We start from the raw sequence: 20468 nt of genomic DNA on the forward strand, positions 1-20468 counted from the left end.
TACGCTCCCTTTCTGCCAGGTCACGTTCCGTTCTCTTTACCTTAAATAGAGGTATTGCGTAATGGGATTTAAGGGAGGCTACATGTTGTTCTGGCATGATATACTTTCTAAACTTTCATTGCCTTCAAGTTCCACTCGAACGCCTTTGAGTCCGATAACATACTTCTTTGAGCTGCTGTTGGTTCGTAGGACTTCACAGGAGCAACCATGTCCCTGCATTTGTATTTTCTATTTCATGCATTCGTTATTCTTCCTTCAAACAAGTTAGTTCGTAGTGCAAAGTTCGAATTTGAATAAATGATAGGACCCATAACTATCAACCCTATTAACCATTGCAACACCGGTCTGTAATAAACCAAGTGAAACCCTACCCAGTGGTTTATTTAAGTCTACCCAGTAAAAATTCAGCCTCCCCGATACCCAGCAAATAGTTTGTCTCTGCACGGCTGATTTTTTGTGTTCCCGGTCATTATTACTTCTACATGACCAGTGTATTTCATTGTTCATATTTGTTTAGAAGAAGTAAAAATGTAAAACATTATTATCCATTGGCAAAAACAAAATATGAAGGGAACAGGTAATCAGTGTCATATAGAAAAGTGTAAATCGTTTAGTTCCTCTCGCTACAGCAGTATGTAAAAGTTGTTCAAAGTTGCAGTTAAGATGTAAGGCCTATACAAGAAGAAGGCCTAGGCGTGTTCCATGATCTTCATATTATCACAGTACTTACTCATGGCATCTGTTTCATTCTACCTCCTTACACTACGAAGGAACCAGAAAACGTTTTGAAGAAATTTAACGCAAAAGCAAGGATTTTATGAATTTCAAATATTTTGAATAAATCAAACAACTGAATTTAGGTTTTGACCGAAACACTAAGAATTAATTATCACAAGAGACAGAAAAATTGAACACTAATGACTAAATTATTCGACTTCTTTGAAACCTTTTCAGGGAGTAGGTTTCTTTACGAGTCACAGCCCGAGCCAACTATACTTATTGGAGCTTACACAATAGAAAATTGCATTGTCTGGAACCTGTTTTCGGTAATCGGCTCGCTTAGGGTTAGTTCTTTGAGCAATTTTTGTGTCCTAAACGCACAATTATAGTAGCATCATGAGCTATAATCGGACCGACTAGCATATATTAAATCATCTTTTCCTTACTTTCTTTTTTGAATTTTTTTTGTTGTAAAGATAAATTGTAATATACGTACATTTTTTTAAGTCAGTGTTTAAGGACTTTATCTTTACAATGGTTTGAATGAGCCAATACAAGAATAGCTCATGCCTTAAAATATTGAGTTAAATAAAATGACAAGACTCCTGATAAATTGAATTTCACTTCTTTTTTTTTTTTTTTAATTTTTTTTTTTTTTTAATTTTTTAACGAAGACTAGTGAGCAGCACAAAGGAAGACTTCTTGTAGTTGTAAGCTTTTTCGTTTATTTCCGACGCGTTTCGTCTCTTACTGAGACTTCTTCAGGGAATGAATACAACTAGCAAAGAACAGCATATATAACACGTTGTGTGCGTAAGTAAAACTTCCGGTGGAAGTGAATAATAACTTAACTATGCTGTAAACGGGCGTTGCAAGAAACGCCTTGATACATATGTTATTGCGTGTTGCTATATTTGTTTGGGGGCCATACGATTAGCGCTAATCGTATGGCCCCCAAACAAATATAGCAACACGCAATAACATATGTATCAAGGCGTTTCTTGCAACGCCCGTTTACAGCATAGTTAAGTTATTATTCACTTCCATCGGAAGTTTTACTTACGCACACAACGTGTTATATATGCTGTTCTTTGCTAGTTGTATTCATTCCCTGAAGAAGTCTCAGTAAGAGACGAAACGCGTCGGAAATAAACGAAAAAGCTTACAACTACAAGAAGTCTTCCTTTGTGCTGCTCACTAGTCTTCGTTAAAAAATTAAAAAATTAAAAAAAAAAAAATGAGTACAAGTTAACTTAAGTTAGTCAGGTGTACCTCGTCTATTATTAAAAAATTCGGAAAGGAAGCGAATCAAATTGGATCTCCCCTCTTTATTTAACGAGGAGTATTAAAAAAAATGTGCGCAGTGACAATAGTGGGCACCGTCCTTAACTGTACTTTGCACATGGAAGAAGAAAGATTTCACAGTACCGCTGTGTGGTTTACACAGAAAAATGAGAAGTTTTGTAAGTCATGTAAGGGCCACACGGTAAAGCCGCAATTTGCGGCGTTTTTTAAAGAAATTACGTTTCGATTTCGTTACGCTCTTGGAATGCGGCAATTGCTTCGCTCGATCCCATTCCTTTTTGTGAGACATACGCAATGCATCATGGGGTAATAGAGACTATATGTTAGTTTGGCATGACGTATTCATTACTGTGTACTTCCTGTTTGTGCCTGCGTTCAAGTTCCATCGACCATCTCTGGATAAAGATCCTCTAAGAATTACTTAAGCTGCTGTTAGTTCTAACGACTTCAAAGGAGCAACCATGTTGCTGGCTGTGTATTTTATATCTCTTTTCCTATTCTGCCATCAAACAGGTTAGTACATAGCTCAAATAACTGAAAGGACTCGTTACTGTCAACCAATATATTAACCTGCATTTTTTATAGGATATTTTAGTCACAGTACGAACACAAAAAAAAGACCACTCAGGGCAGGTTAAATAGCAAGGAAGCAATTCTTAGCAAAGCATTACTTTTACGTACATGTGACAAGCAGACTTTTTTTCGAGCTGTAATCAAACATACATTATTGCCAACGAGCCATCCGAGCAAAGACGCTCGGATGGCGAGGCGGCAGCAGAATAGAGCCGCGCAAGACTGGGCAATAGGCAGAAAAATTCTCGATCGAGCTGAAAAAAGTGTAACTCAATGTAATGTAGATTCCCCTGAGACCAGGTGGTCAGTTGTGAACCAATCAAAAGGTAGTACCTGGCGCACGGGCTCAAGTTGAATAACAAACAAAATTTCACACACTTCCCGCCGTCGCGACTTCCTGTGTTTTTTTACCTAAATTTTTTCGTTTAACCCGGCCACCGCAGTCAAGAGACATGAGCACTTGATATATTCTATTAATTTTAGGGGCCATAATGTTAAATTTTAACGAAGAGAAGTTTGTAAAACAGCGAAAGTGTTCTATGTGCAGCAAGCAATATTCTCCCCACTAAAAAGGATCAGATTACACGAGGAGATTAGGAAAGCTTGACACGAAGAATGCAGTCGCTTCTGTTGGAAAATCTGGTGTTGGGGAAAAAATCTAACCAGCAAACAAAAACAATGAGAACAAAAACGAATTACAAGCCTAAAGCAAACGACAAAGGAAAAGAAAACAACGCTATTTTTTTCGAAACGTGGCCGAGTTCGGTATAAAAATAATGAACTAAAATTAAATACCGACGTGCCGTACATCGCTTGTCCTTGGAAACATTTCAGATGGCCCAGCGAATCATTTTAAGTTTTCAATCCGATAACAAAAAGACTCGGGAAATTTGAAAGGAGGTGTAAATGATTAAACTGTGCAAATATTTATCAACAATGTGAAACCGAACCGACAGTAGATTTGTAGCTGGACTTAATAATATCCCCGATCGCTTTCTCCGCAAAGCTGACTTCATTCTTTCAAGGCACTTCACAATTTTACATGGCAGTTTTGTAAAGCCACCAGACTGAATCTGAGAACTTTTCAAGAAAATAATCCTTGCAACAAGAAGGGACCAAGAAACGGTCAAATGGGAAAAAAAGGAAATTTATTCCTAAGCAAAATACGCATGATTTGCTCGTTGGCACTCTATCGATAGGTATACCTAGTAATAATGAGCGACAGGAACAAGTCACTTAGAAGTTTTTGTTTTGAAGCTTTTGAACATTTTGTGTATCCCAATGCATACATAAAACTAGATCGGGGTTTACTGATCACTGTAAGAGTGTTAAAAGCAGAAAATTTTTTAGATTATTATGTTTTTAAACCGGGCGAGATTTCAATGCAGAAGTACTAATAGCGGGGCTCCCGCGCGCGCGAAGCGCGCGTGGGACAGATCCCCATACTCATGGAATATGGTCAACCTCTTTTCGCTTGGTTGTCACTTGACTGACCGAGCGTACGCGTCTACAGATTGTACGGGTAGGGTAGGGGAGACTATCAAAAGGAAGGGAGGGGTGTCTCAGGCGTGTCTTGGCAAGTCCTCATCTTTTATATATGACACTCACAATATGGTCAATTGACAGCTGTCAAAACAGGATAGCCACTGACCAGTGTCTCATGACCATATCGCTGGCTCATGTGTCAACTCATCCAGGTGACGTGATTTTTTTTGGAAGCTGTGCGCTGACCAGTTAATCGTTTTACTAGATTGCGAACAATGTTCAAACATACTTTTTTGCTAGTTTCGGATCGAAGCACAGGAAAACTGATACACATATTGGACATCAATGGCGTGATCAATTCACAGCTGTCAAAACAAGGTATCCGCTGACCAGTATCACTTGAGCGAATCGCGGGCTCAGGTGTCGACACATCGAGGTCGGTAGGTACTTTAAGTAGGGTTATTAAAGTGTATCAAGAATGCATCTAACATAATGTATTGACATGTATACCCATGTAATGTCATCTATAGCCATGTATTACCGTGTATTGCCATGTATTACCATGTATAGCCATGTATACCCATGTATAGCCATGTATTGCCATGTATTACCAAGTATAGCCATGTATAGCCATGTATACCCATGTAATGCCATGTATTGCCATGTATTACCATGTATAGCCATGTATAACCAAGTACAGCCATGTATTACCATGTATTGCCATGTATCACCATGTATAGCCATGTATTGCCATGTATAGCCATGTGTAGCCATGTATAGCCATGTAATGCCATGTATTGCCATGTATTACCAGGTATTACTATGTATTACCCCTGTATCGCCATGTATTACCATGTATAGCCATGTATAACCATCTATAACCATGTATACCCATGTAATGCCATGTATTGCCATGTATTGCCATGTATAGCCATGTATAGCCATGTAATGCCATGTATAGCCATGTATAGCCATATACTATCATGTATAGCCATGTATTGCCATGTACAGCCATGTATTACCATTTATTGCCATGTATCACCATGTTCTACGATCTATAGCCATGTATTGCCATGTATTACCATGTATAGCCATGTATTACCATGTATACCCATGTATTGCCATGTATAGCCATGTGTACCCTGTATAGCCATGTAATGCCATGTATTACCATGTATTACTAGGTATTACTATATATTACCATGTATCGCCATGTATTACCATGCATGTATAGCCATGTATACCCATGTATAGCCATGTATACCCATGTAATGCCATGTATTGCCATGTATTACCATGTATTACTATGTATTACCATGTATCGCTATGAATTACCATGTATAGCCATGTATAGCCATGTATACCCATGTAAGGCCATGTATTGCCATGTATTACTATGTATCGCCCTGTATAGCTATGTATAGCACTGTATAGCCATGTAATGCCATGTATAGCCATGTATTACCATGTATAGCTATGTATTGCCATGTACAGCCATGTATTACCATGTATAAGTATTGCCATGTATCACCATGTATAGCCATGTATTGCCATGTACAGCCATATATAGCCATGTATACCCATGTAATGCCATGTATTGCCATGTATTACCACGTATAGCCACGTATTACTATGTATTACCATGTATCGCCACGTATTACCACGTATAGCCATGTATAGCTATGTATACACATGTAATGCAATGTATTGCCATGTATTACCATGTAAAGCCATGTATAGCCATGTATAGCCATGTACACCCATGTAATGCCATGTATTGCCATGTATTACCATGTATAAACATGTATACCCATGTATACCCATGTAATGCCATGTATTACCATGTATAGCCATGTATAGCCATGTAATTCCATGTATACCCATGAATAGGCATGTATATATTACCATGTATAGCCATGTATTGCCATGTACAGCCTTGTATTACCATGTATTGCCATGTTTCACCATGTATAGCCGTGTATTGCCATATATAGCCGTGTATTAACATGCATAGCCATGTATTGCCATGTTTAGCTATCTAGAGCCATGTATTACCATGTTGTCATGTATTACCATGTATTACCATGTATAGCCATGTATTGCCATATATTGCCATGTATTACTATGTATTACCATGTTTTGCTATGTAATGCCATGTATTGCCATGTATAGCCAGGTATCGCCATGTATTACCATGTGCTGCCATGTATCGCATGTATTGCCGTGCATTGCCATGTATAGCCATGTATTGCCATGTATCGCCATGTATTAGCATGTACTGCCATGTATCGCCATGTTTTACCATTTATTGCCATGTATTACCATGTATTTCTATGTATAGCCATGTATTACCATGTATTGCCATGTATAGCCATGTTCTGCCATGTATTACTATGTATACTCATGTATTGCCATGTATTACCATGTATTGCCATGTATTGCCATGTATAGCCATGTATTACCATGTGTTACCATGTATTGCCATGTTTAGCCATGTTCTGCCATGTATTACTATGTATACTCATGTATTGCCATGTATTGCCATGTATTGCCATGTATTGCCATGTAAGACTATGTATTACCATGTATTGCCATGTATTACCATGTATAGTTATATATTGCCATGCATTGCCATCTATAACCATGTATTACCATTTATTACTGTGTATTAGCATATATTGCCATGTATAGCCATGTATTACCATGTATTGCTATGTATAGCCATGTATTACCATGTACTGCCATGACCATGTAATACTATGTATTGCCATGTATTGCCAGGTATTACCATGTATTACCATGTATTACTATGTATTACCATGTATTCCCATGTATAGCTTTGTATAGCTATGTTTTGCCATGTATTGCCATATATAGCCATGTATTACCATGCATTACCATGCATTGCCATGTATAGCCATGTATTACTATGTATTAGCATGTATTCCCATGTATTGCCATGTATAGCCATGTAACGCATGTATAGCCATGTATTGCCATGTATTACCATGTATTGCTATGTATAGCCATGTATTACCATGTACTGCCATGTATAGCCATGTATACTATGTACTGCCATGTATTGCCATGTATTACTATGTATTACCATGTATTACTGTGTTTTGCCATTTATAGCCATGTATTGCCATGGAATGCCATGTATAGCCATGTACTGTCATGTACAGCCATGTACTCCCATGTATTACATGTATTGACATGCACTGCGTGTATAGCCTTGTATTGCTATTTATTACCCTGTATTGCTATGTATTGCCATGTGTAGCCATGTATTGACCATGCCATGTATTGACGATGTATTGACCATGTAGTTGGAATAAAGTCAGTGAATTGAAAAGTCTTTTTTTTTCTGTTACATAGTTCAGGGGTAGCCCAAGAAGAGGCTCTTTTTCCGAATGAAAATGTAGTTTTGGGGGGAGGGCAACGTTCTTTCAGGATTGTAAACGGATACTAGTTGACAAAGATATTCAAGTGCCATTCGTCACTTTAGAAAATACCCTCGTTAAAAGTCAGTTAAGAACTTATTGGCCCCGAAGAGCAGGCATTTCGCCCATAATTCGAAATTCCGAGGAAGCACTCTATTAGCTCGCCCGTTTATTACGGAAAGTACTTGCAGTTGTTATTTATAGTCAGTATACAAGAAAAAATATCGATTTCTTTTATAGATAGGGGCCGCAAGGGATAGGGGGTTAACGTTTTCTTTTGTTCGCGCCCGTAAGTAAGACAGAAAATCCCGAAGGGACCACAAATTGGTAGATTTTTTGGTCTTACTTCGTTTACCTTTTGCGTTACGCGTTATCAGTGACATTTTGTGGAGCAGCTGTTTTGAAAGTTACGCTCGTTAATCGCAGTTGAAGTTACAAGTTTCGTATAATTGTGTGTATATAAACTTTTGAAGAGTTTGCCAGACATGAGTTCACAAATATTTGATTGGAAACAATTTTCCAGAAACTCTTTCTCTCCCTTTGAATTCATGCAAACATTAACTTTAATGACAACTGAGTTGCAATATTTGACAGTCGAAAGATCCAACAATTATCACTTTTAAAAAACTCTTATCCTTTCTTTAAAGTCTTCCCCTTATGGCTGATAATAATTGGCCAGGTTTGAAGGCGCCCAGCTTCACGAGCTAGATCTACCACCCTTTCAAAATAGCGTACGTCGGTGTAGTTTCGGGTGTAGCCGAATTACATCCAGGAGTAGTTAATATAGATAATATCGGTATCGATGTAAATCGTTAGCAATCAAGAGATTTTTATCGATTGATAACACAAAACGGTGAAAAACTATCGAAGGAAAATCTTTTAGCCTGAATTTCAGACATCCCTTCGAGACGAAGGGATGTCTGAAATGCGAGAACTGAATGTATTTAACCTGAGCTGTTTTTGTTCAAAATGAAGGGTTTTAGAGAAAATTTGCGTGGAGAGGATGGCTGTGAGGGGAGGGTTAAGTCCATCACCAGGACCAATGAATCAAATACACTATTATATTGTCACAGTCTGGACATTTCAAACATACCTCCCCAGATTCTATTAATAAATTGATTATTCAGTTGAAAAATGAGTCCCTTAGTCGTTTCCTCTAATAGTGTTAAATTCAAATCGGCATTCGTACATGCGTAAAGAACAGTGAATATTTCAAGAAAACATCCATTCAGAACCTCTTTATTTAAACAGATTTATAACAATTTTAAAGGCATAAGATTTATTTAAAAATTCAGGACAGCTAAGCCGGCAAAAATTTCATCACTGACTCGCGCGTAAATTCAAAGTATGCAAGATTGCAGAAATAAATCTGAAATCTGAAAATAGGATTTCCTATAGTCTCAAGTTAGCACAATACCGTGAAATTCAGAAAACAAGACCCTCAATTTATGAACCGAACGGATTTTTCATGGCATTGTATGGTAATGCATGGGTATACATGACAATACATGGCAGTACATAGGCATACATGGCAATACATGGTAACAGATGGCGATACATGGCAGTAAATGGCTGTACATGGCAATACTTAGAAAGTCAAGACAATAAATGGTAATACATGGCTATATACATGGCAATACACGGCAATACATGGCTATACATGGTAATACATGGCGATACATGACAATACATACTAATACATGGCAATAAATGGCATTGAATGGCTATGCATGGCGATACATGATTATACATGGTAATACATGGCAATACATAGTAATACATAGTAATACATGGGAATACATGGCATTAAATGGCTATGCATGGCAATACATGGCAATACATGGTAATACATGGCAATACATGGCAATACATGGCTATACGTAGTAATACACGGTAATACATGCTAATACATAGTAAAACATGGCAATACATGGCTATACATGGTAGTACATGGTAATACATGGCTATACATGGCAATACGTGGCTATACATGGTAATACATGGCGATACATGGTAATACATAGTAATAAATGGGAGTACATGGCAATACATGGCTATACATGGAAGTACATGGTAATACATGGCTATACATGGCAATACGTGGCTATACATGGTAATACATGGTGATACATGATAATACATGGCAATACAAGGCTATACATGGTAATACCTGGCAATAAATGGTAATATATGGTAGTCCATGGCAATTCATGGCTATACATGGTAATACATGGCGATACATGGTAATACATAGTAATACATGGGAATACATGGCTATACATTGCTATACATGGTAATACATGGCTATTCATGGTGATACATGGCAATACATGGTAATACATGGCTATACATGGCAATACATAGTAATACATGGCTATACATGGCAATACATGGTAATAAGTGGCTATACATGGTAATACATGGCAATACATGGTAATAACTGGCTATACATGGCAATATATAGAAACACATGGCTATACATGGCTATACATGGGTATACATGGTAATATATGGCATTACATAGGTATACATGGCTATACATGGTAATACATGGCGATACATGGTAATACATAGTAATACATGGCTATACATGGCTGTACATGGCATTGGCTTTACATGGTAATACATAGTAATACATGGCTATACATGGCTATACATGGTAATACATGGCAATGCATGGCATTACATGGGAATACATGGCTATACATGGCTATACATGGTAATACATGGCGATACATGGTAATACATAGTAATACGTGGCTATACATGGCAGTACATGGTAATACATGGTAATACATGGCTATACATGGCTATACATGGTAATAGATCGCGATACATGGTAATACATAGTAATACATGGCTATACATGGCTATACATGGCTTTACATGGTATTACATGGCTGTACATGGGTATACATGGTAATACATGGCTATACATGGGTATTCATGGGAATACATGGCGATACATGGTAATACATAGTAATACATGGTAATACATGGCTGTACATGGCTATACATGGTAATACATGGCAATACATGGCATTACGTGGGTATACATGGCTATACATGGCTATACATGGTAATACATGGCGCTACATGGTAATACATAGTAATACGTGGGTATACATGGCAATACATGGTAATACATGGTAATACATGGCTATACATGGCTATACATGGTAATAGATGGCGATACATGGTAATACGTAGTAATACATGGCTATACATGGCTATACATGGCTATATATGGCTTTTCATGGTATTACATGGCTATACATGGCTATACATGGCAATACATGGCTATACATGGATGTACATGGCTATACATGGGTATACATGGTAATACACGGCTATACATGGGTATTCATGGGAATACATGGCGATACATGGTAATACATGGTAATACATGGCTGTACATGGCTATACATATTAATACATGGCTATACATGGTAATGCATGGCTATACATGACATTACATGGCTATACATGGCATTACATGGCTATTTTTATTTATTTCTTGATACACTTTAATAACCCTACTTAAAGTACCTACCTCGAGGTCAAGTATTTTTTGAAGTTATCCGCTGACAAGGTACTGGTTTTCAAATGATCACAGGCTCAAGTTTAATTTTTAAAAAAAAAATCATATGAAATGTGTTGTGTTGATGTGCCGCACAATTAAAATTTTGATTTCAAACTGACCTCAGACTCGAAAATTCAGTCAGCTGCTACAGGCAGGGAAGACAGTTGCTTTTGACTTTTCTCACCATGTTCACCCGTTGGTCACGTTCTACGTCCAATTTTTATGCTCTGATTGGTCAAAATTTGACAGGTGTGTTCATGCGGAAAATTTAGGCAGCATCTTGAATCTTGTTTACTTTGACAGCTGAAGCTGACGGAGTTTTGCGTCAACTTGTGATGTTTTTAACTGTCTTTTTCCACTGGATGTAGAAAATGAAATTCAGCTGCTATCGGAAGTCTTCTGTTATTCATGGCTAGTTTGTTTATTGGGTTTTTGGTTGAGAAATACGTCACTTGTCAAAGTTGAAAATCCGATTTCGGATGGCATCGTTTTCGTTTTCACCTTACTTAATGCGTAAGAGGGTTTCAAAGTCTGAAGCGATACTGGCCTTACTTGATACCTTTGAGGAGCTGCATCTCGAGTGGTAAGCCTGAGTAATTATTGTATTTGATGTTTGTTTTTTATGTCTAATTTAATGAAGTCGAGCGTAGTTTACGCGGCTATCTTGTTTACGCACGTTTGTAAGATTTGAGACAATGATCTGACCGAGTATCAGGTTTATATAAGCTTACAGATCTTTAAAAAGCCTTTAGACATTTTCTCACCGCAAATAGAAAGAACACGTTCCAAAGAATTTTTAGTTATAATTCTGGCTGTAAAAAAAGCTTTGAGCGATTTTCTTGCCTCGAGTTCGCCTTTAAAAAAAGCAAACACCGGGAAACCGGCTTAAAACAAAAACTTCAGCTTTAAGCTCGAAGACTCAGGATTTTTAGAGACACTTTAATACTTGTCTTCCTGAATGAAAATTGTCGTCTCTGTGTATGTTTCACCGAATTTTATTTCTTTTATTAATTATTAGTAGTCTCTATTGTAATTTTAATCGCTGTGCCGATTGTTTTCAGTCGTTAAGTGAACAACGCTTCCCAGAGTACTCAAAATGCCGCGCGTTAAACCATTTTAAAATAAAAAATAAACATAATAAATTCTTTATTATATTGGAGCTTAACTGTGTTAATGTTCATTCAAACACTGGCCACAGCTAGTACTGCAAAAGTCAGAACCGGCTGGCCGTATAGATGATTTTGGAAATTTTTTTAACGGTTTAGCTAAAGCCCACGCGTGCTTCGCTCGTCTTGAATATTGAATGATAGCAGTTTGTATTGCAAAACTGTCAAATACTGCATTCTGTTGTCCGAGGTCTGTATGATAAAAACAGTGCCTCATAGTACTGTTTCACCTCAGATGTGATGTATAAATGATATATAAGGTTGGTTTACACGAACCCAGATTTGTTGGCAATATTTTGTAAAGTAAACTTGTCGAGCGCAAAAAATTCGGCCGGAACTTTTTTCCAGGCCTAATTAACCTACGGTGATCAAGAGCCATTATGGCTCTTTAAAAATGTGATCGAAGACGATTGCCAGTTTTTGGGTGTACATATGAGGCCGTCAACTCCATGTAAGATTTGGTTCACTCTGGGGTTGTTTACAAATTATTTTTGTCTAAAATCACTTAGCCTTTCCCTGAAAAGTCACATGAATGTGCTCTAAAGTTAACTAAATTGTGGAATACAAGTTTATTGTTTGATTTAAATTATAAATTTATTAATGGGAGCCTCGCTTTTAGCCCTGGCTAAATCTATATATTAACTTACATGTAAGCTTATAAGTGTGTGAATAATATCGAAAAATTGTATAAGACTTACATTTGAACCTCCACTTACAGTGTAGGGCCACTTTGATTGTTCCTGGTTGGTTAAAAAAATCATCAACTAGCAACTGTTGTAGCCTAAGTTTTAAAATTTATAACAGCCACTCCCTCTCTTCAACAATCAACCACTATTTTGAGCCCTCAAGGTGACCATTGTGGATAGCTTTAAATTTATATGTACTCATTCAATGCCTGCTATGATGATTTTAGTCTGAAGTTTAGATGTTGTAGACCAGTGTGCAGTATGAACTATTGCTCTTGTCTGCACAACAGGCTTCTCAGAACTGTGTTTATACAAATTTAGTTGAGCCATGGGCAAATCCATAACCCACTTGAGATGCTTTGCTGGACCTACAGTTATAGCCTTCCCCAAATTCTCAGTTTTATATGCAACTAGGAACACTTCATGACATTCATCACACTGCCTTTTTGAGTTCATTTTTATTGCCTTATCCAGAGTTACAATTGCATTTTCTTACTGCCCAGATATAAAACAAAATATGCACTCCAAAAGTTATATAAGCTTATACAAGTTGTACAAAAAAAAAAAAGTTACGTCAAAAAAGAAAAAAACCAGCAACAATGACTACAACAAAACAATGCTGAGATTAACTGGAATACAACAGGAGGGCGTTTTTCATGCCCATGCGTGCATCCGCTGAGCTACAATAGCGTGGGAGCATCAGATCTGATGGGGGGAAATCAAAAACTCGCGTAAAGTTACAGTCCTTTCAAAAGCCATTTTGTTGGTGCTTAGAATATCGTACTTTGACAAAAATCGAACGTTTTCTAAGGAGGATTTTTCAGCAGTAGGTTTTTCTTGACCTTTTAAAGACTTTAAAGACTCAACGCCAAAAATCACTGTTCCCGTATAAGTTTGATTTTCACTTGCAAAGCAACGCATTTCTATGGTTTTATTTCCAAACTCATGGTTTTACTTTATATCTAGGAAGAAGTGCATTGTACCAATGTTCAGCTGCTTTAAGAAAAGCAAAAAAAGATTTTACTACGCAAGGTCGCTTGTTGAACTGATCTGAGAGACACCTGTTTATATATGCCACAAAAACATGAAATCTATGGGGGGTTTTTTTACAGTTTTTTGAAACTTTTCGCAGAAAATATATATAAAAGATATTTCACCGGAAATGAAGAATGGATTGAGTCTGAGACAGTAACAGTTACATGTGATTATGTAGTAACTTGAGCATTTCATAAGCTCACTTGCAGATAAAACAAATGTACATACCCCGAGAAAACGAACAATACTTTATACAGCTTTTATTTTTCTTTAACTCCAAAAGAAACAGAGATTTTTCTTAAGCTACTGTTTTGAAGTGACTCTTGAGTAACAGCTCCTGTGTTCCACAATCGATTTCGTATTTTTATCTATATTTGATGACAGTAGTGATCCATTTAGAACACATTTAGAACATTTTTATCTAACTGATGATGTTTGTTCACCTTCAAAGCCTGTTTAACATAACACAAAAAGTTTGTTAGAGGGGTGCACATAATGCTGTTTTGTCAAAAAAGAAGTACGACTGCTAAAGGACCCAAATGAGTTTGGATGCGACAACAAACACGACACAAATGGATGGCGGTGAATTTGTCCGTTATACAGTTGTAAATGTTTCTCATGAGAGCTTTTTACTTTGTCCAGATGAACCCCTTATAAAAGTTGTACATAGAACCAGAAACTCATAAGAGGTTGAAACGTGTAACTCTCATATGTTTGCTTTGTTCGATGCTCGTGATTATTCATTTTCGAAAGTGCCATATTTGGAACGAGAAGAAGAGATAACTGACCAATCAAACTTCGTAAACAACGTGACGTAATTTTACTTCAGGTTCCCGCGCCCGCTTCAAAAAATGGCCGACACACGGGGGAAAAACTCCCGAACCCGAGAAAGCTTTCAAAGGTTGAGACCAGGAATCTTACCGAAACACTGAGCAGGATATTATTGCCTTACCACCCCGGCCAAACGTCACATTATGAAAGCCATAGACCTATTTGGCTAACTCAATGTTGTACCCAGTTCAAATCTCCCGGGGATAAGATTCTTTGTGTATTGTATTTGCATTATAATGTGGCATTCACATTTAAATGATATGGAAATTCCTGAAACAAAACGTTTTATTCCCAAAGGGTTTGAATTGGGTACAACATTGAGTTAGCCGAATAGGTCTATTGACGTCCTCGCGACTACTTGAAGTTGTCACTTCAAAAAACGATGCCTCGTTGACCCTCTGCACAGTAAACTTATGCTGCAAATAGGCTTTTAAAATTCTTATATTAAAAGTCCAGAATAAACCATAAAAAATATTTTCGAATAAAATTCATTAGCTGCGTATCGAAAAGTGTCCAAAACCTGAACCTGACATCTTCGCAAAAAGTGATGCGTGTAATGAATGTGAGAAGCATTTAAGCTTAAATTCAGCTTGGATGTTGTAGTCACGATCGTGTTTTGAGCTAATTTTATGAATGAACAAACTCAAAACAATAGACAGATAAGCCGTTTCCTGAAAATTTTTATTCAAAGTTCAAAAGGTTAATCCTTTAAAGCAATTCGGAAAACACTATATGGATCGTGGATCCGTTCACCCAAGTGAAATCGGCTGAGCACATGGCAAAATTCAACACAAAATCCATGTTAAATCGGGGCACATTTTGTAATTTTTCTCTTAAGCGCCGAAGAGAAAAATTTATAAAACGTCTATGAAACATTTAAAAATACATAAATTTCCTTTCAATAACGTAATTGTTTTGGCCGTAGAGTGCAAAATGTACCTGAAAAACTTCACTGCCTTGATTGCATTTCAAAACAGACCCTGCGCTCCGTCTTGAAGAAAACAAGGTTGAATTCCTTGAAGGACAATTTCTTGATGAAAAGTTTCCCTTCCTCCACAAAAAGAAAGCTGAGCATTCTTTGGATCTTTCTCTTTCCATTTTTTGTCTTTTAACGGTGTATTTTAAACCTTGAAATGCAGAACTCTTGTCTTAAAACATCTGCATGGTGATCGTGCGGCAGCCATTTTGTTGAAAATGGATATCTGTCACTAAGGTTTCCAAATATGGTTAAAGTGAACATTCACGAGCATTGAACGCGAGTTACAGGTTTCAACCCCTTATGAGTTTCTGATAGAACCCTATGGGAAGGATTGTCAAGCAGATACTGGTGCATTAAACAAGAATAAGGTTCAATACAGAGGAGAATGTGAATAAAATGTTTCACAAATTAGCATATCAACAAATGTGATATCCACAAAATGGTATCATTTAGGAATAAATGTATTTTTTTTGCAACAGAAGCTAGGATTTATTTACAAGGTGTATTGATAACATTTCATTGCGTGCTATTTCCTTTAAAATATATTTCCTTTAAAACGCAGAAATGTTATATTTGTTTGCGTAATGAAATGTAAACAAACAGTGTACAATCAAAATAAGGTGGAAAAAAAATCAGAATTCAAACCGATTGCTGTAAGTTTTTTCCTTTGTATAACTAAATGATAGAATTTTCTTATTTTCAAAACACAATCTTACTGACATCATTACATTGAATTAAATTTATAGTTGAAGTGCGTGTATTTTATTTCTCAACGAAGACGTACATGTACCGGTGAAGAAAGCTAAAATAACTGCAGAAGGTGATTTTTCATAGCCTTCATCAAAGCACCATTCCCGGATGTTTCATTAAGAGCCATAATGGGACAGAGAGGGAATCTTAGGGCGTTGGCCGGGATATGTGAATTTCACTAAAGTTATTTTTAGAGGCTGTAATTAAACGGAAGTCTAATTCCTGGGACGTCCACTCATTTTAATCGATTGTTTGAAACATCATCAAGTCCACGCGTGACTGCCTTAAAGCAAACAAAGCAGAATATTGTGATGGTGATCGACTGTTGAATATTGAACATGACCCTTTTCAAGTGAGATTTACAGGCGTCTAGATTTTGGCATCAATATTTAGTTGAGCCTTATGAGCACATTTCAGTTCAAGAAGTTAAAGTTAGCGTTCCTACTCCCAAGCGTAGGTTAAGCGATGATTTGTCCGAGGAGGACTCAAATTCTGTTTCCCTCGTGAGAAAGCTGTGAGAAGAAGGCCGCTTAATTATGAAAAGAAAGAGACGAAAGTCAAAGAATAAACTAAAATGCTTAAAATGTTGCTGCTTGTTCCAATAAGTTTTTTCCTTCTGGAGGGTAGATTATGCTCTGGAGGGTTCTAAGTTTTGATTTAACAAATGTGATTTTTGCCGCTTGTTTCACACTGAGAGGTCATGACATGCATATTGATTTTCTGTGGGTTTTGTTTCTGGTCCGCAGGATTGGCCCTGTGATCTAAAATTAACGCTCTTTGTTGTGGCTAAATAAGGTTTTAGGTTGTTTAATTTTCTCCAAAGTGCCTCCTAGATCTGAATAACTAAAAGCGATTTTCTTTTGTCCGCGAATGTGATGGTTTCCTGCAATGTTTTGACACGCTGGGCCCACAACCTCGAATGTCAAATGAACTTGATGGGTTTTGTTTGCGTCCTCTGCCACTGAAGAAACAAGTTTTAGATACAATGTTCTGAGCGTCGAGTATTTCTTCGATTAGCCATTAGATTTTAATTGGTTTCCAAATGTTTCCGATAAATTCAAGCGTTTAATTAGTCTAAAAATAACTTTGGTGAAATTCACATATCCCAAGGGCTAGATGGGCGTTTCCGTCTCTGTCCCATTATGGCTCTTGGTTTCATTAATCATTGGCTTAATGTGGGAAGAAAGGCAAGATTTTGAGATGACAAGCCAGCAGCAAAAGGGTGAAAAACAATTTCACAGCAATTAATCTAGACAATTAGTTTACCACTGTATTCCTGAAACGATTAAGTTTGATTCTAGAGTTATTTGTACTGTTGAGATGAATTAAATATCTATAGCATGATTTTTTAATGGAAAATTATCATACTGACCTTTTCCTGCTGCTCAAAAAATGTACGTGAAATGTTAGAGGTCATAACAACATTCAGCCGCCAGCCTTCCTTTGATGTACTGGTCTATGAAAGGAAAGACTGTCCTCTTAAGGGTGACAGCGAGGCTACAATAAACTCACTTTCATTCGAGAAATACCTCGATACCTTAAAGAACACGTTTGTGGAATGTAGCTCCAAATATACGTCATCCAGCTCCAGAAAACAGCCTGCAAATGCTGGTAGTGAACATAAACAATTCACAGAAAATGTCTCTGTGGCGCTTCAACAGGCCATATTGATACATGCATATATACAAAATGCCCTCCTGTTCTGGAATACAGAATGTAAATCAGAAGCTACAAGTACAGTACACTATTATGATGACTGCAAAGATAATAAGTGTGTGAATTATGGACGATTTTGAATATGTTGCATTTTTCCTAACGAGGTAGGTAGATCAGAATAGTCGTTTGTCTGTGAAAGGATTTGAAGTAAGCAGTCATTTATTTCTTTTAAAAGCTATGTTTTGGGAGATTTCTAATACTCAGAGGCATGCAATTCCATAATTTGGCTCCCAAAATGTGTGTTCGTTACAAGTTACTCTACATAACAAAATCAATGATGTCGACAAATCTCTAAAATCTGGTAGCGCATAAACCAGCCTTTTATGCAATGTACTTTTAAAATCACATCAAGGGTAACAATTTATTCTAGGGCAGAATTTATGTTATTTTTTGTCTTATTTATTCAAACTTTATAGTATATTCTGCAGTTTTTACAAAACAAGAATGAGCTTACAGTGGCATTCAGGTCTCGTCTGCTTGGAGATTAGATAGAGAATAATTATTGAGGAGGCGATTAATTCTACAAGAAACATGATTTACTCGCTAAAGGTTTTTTACTTCCTTCTTCATTGAGGTCGATACTTTTTATTTGTTTCTGAACTGATTTAGTATGCGTGTTAGCGATGACCAAAAATACCTCTGCGGTTGTAGGCTACACGTAAGCCTCCTTGGGCTATATGCGTGCATAAATACACGAAAATTCAAGGGCCTCAATTCCAGAGAAATTACATCATTGCCAGAGATTGAAAAAATGATTTACATGACACGTCATTTCAATCATCGCCGAAAATAAATCGCATTGCTCATCACAAGACTCATTTGCATACAGTGAAAGTTTACAACACCATTTCGCTAATTAAGATTCCTATTTTTTTTCGACCACTCAGTAGGATTCACTTGCTCCAAAGTAATCAACGCTTTCAAGCAATAGAATTCGTGGACCGACATGTTTCGGAAAAGCTCTAAATATAATCTTTCCTTAGCTTTCTTCGCAAAACATGCTTGGCTTCGATCATGCAACGATTCTTAGTCCCAGTTTCCACGGTCTCTGCAAGGCATGCCTGGCACAATGACCTACCTTTTGTGACCCAAAAAACGACCAAAAATTCCAGAAGGGTACTTCCAGAAAAATTGGGAGGGGGTGTGCAGCACGCTTCCTAAAACCCTTACCCTATTTCAGACCAAAATCTGTGATTTTCACTACCCTATTTCAGACCTGGAGCGCTGTGCATGACCGGAGCGTCTGACAAGCTGTTACGTCACGTACGCAGTAGTTGGCTTAAACATTAAAAGGGAAATGGTCTTATTGCCAAATGATGAAGAAGTAGCTAATTCTTCTAAAAAACATACCCAATTTGTCAAAATTCAACCGATTGCTCCGCACTGGTCGCACTCTTTTATCCGGAGCAATCGGTTGAATTTTGACAAAATTTGCATATTTCACAAGCATCTCAGGCCCTCATGTGGCGCCGAAAGAAATTTCGTTAAAAAAAATTTAAAGAAGCGAATTTCCCCAATGTAGTTTCATATTTGTTATATACTTATTAAAAGAAGTCTACAGAAAAATTATGAGCGAAATCCATTTTGTGGTCAAAACTCGATATGAGGATCTTACAGAGACTGGCTCTTAATATAAAGATTCTATAAAAAGTTAAGATTGATCTACAAAAAAAGTTGGATATGAGATAGCCAATGAGATGCAAAACTCTAAGTTGGCTATAACCACATGGAGAGCTTCTGATGTTATGTGAAATCTGACTGAGCACAGACAGCCTAGATGTACTGTATGTCATTGAACAATAATTATAAAAGTAAATAATTATCATAAAAAATCTTCCAGAATCCTCTGAGGCATTTTTCAAAAACTTTTATAACTTTGACAATTTTATACGTAGAAGACTGACAGACCACAACAAGATAACATTTGCCATTAAAATCTTCCCATGTCACATCTAAAGTAATGACGTCACCAGTCACAAGACTATCACCGAATTAGTTACATTTCTGTAAAAAGAAATAGCATATTTGAGGTTTTAGATGTGTTGTGCATTTAAAAATAACCAGTTGATGTCCGGCATTTAAAATTTATATGTTAGTGGGTAATGAACATGAGCAAAAAAGTCGGGAGACGAGGCCAAGGGTTGTATATAGAGAGCCAACCTTTCATCACACGGCAGAGAATTAGGCCTAGATTTT

Source organism: Porites lutea, chromosome 10 (genome assembly GCF_958299795.1).
Source record: "Porites lutea chromosome 10, jaPorLute2.1, whole genome shotgun sequence".
Taxonomy (NCBI): Eukaryota; Metazoa; Cnidaria; class Anthozoa; order Scleractinia; family Poritidae; genus Porites; species Porites lutea.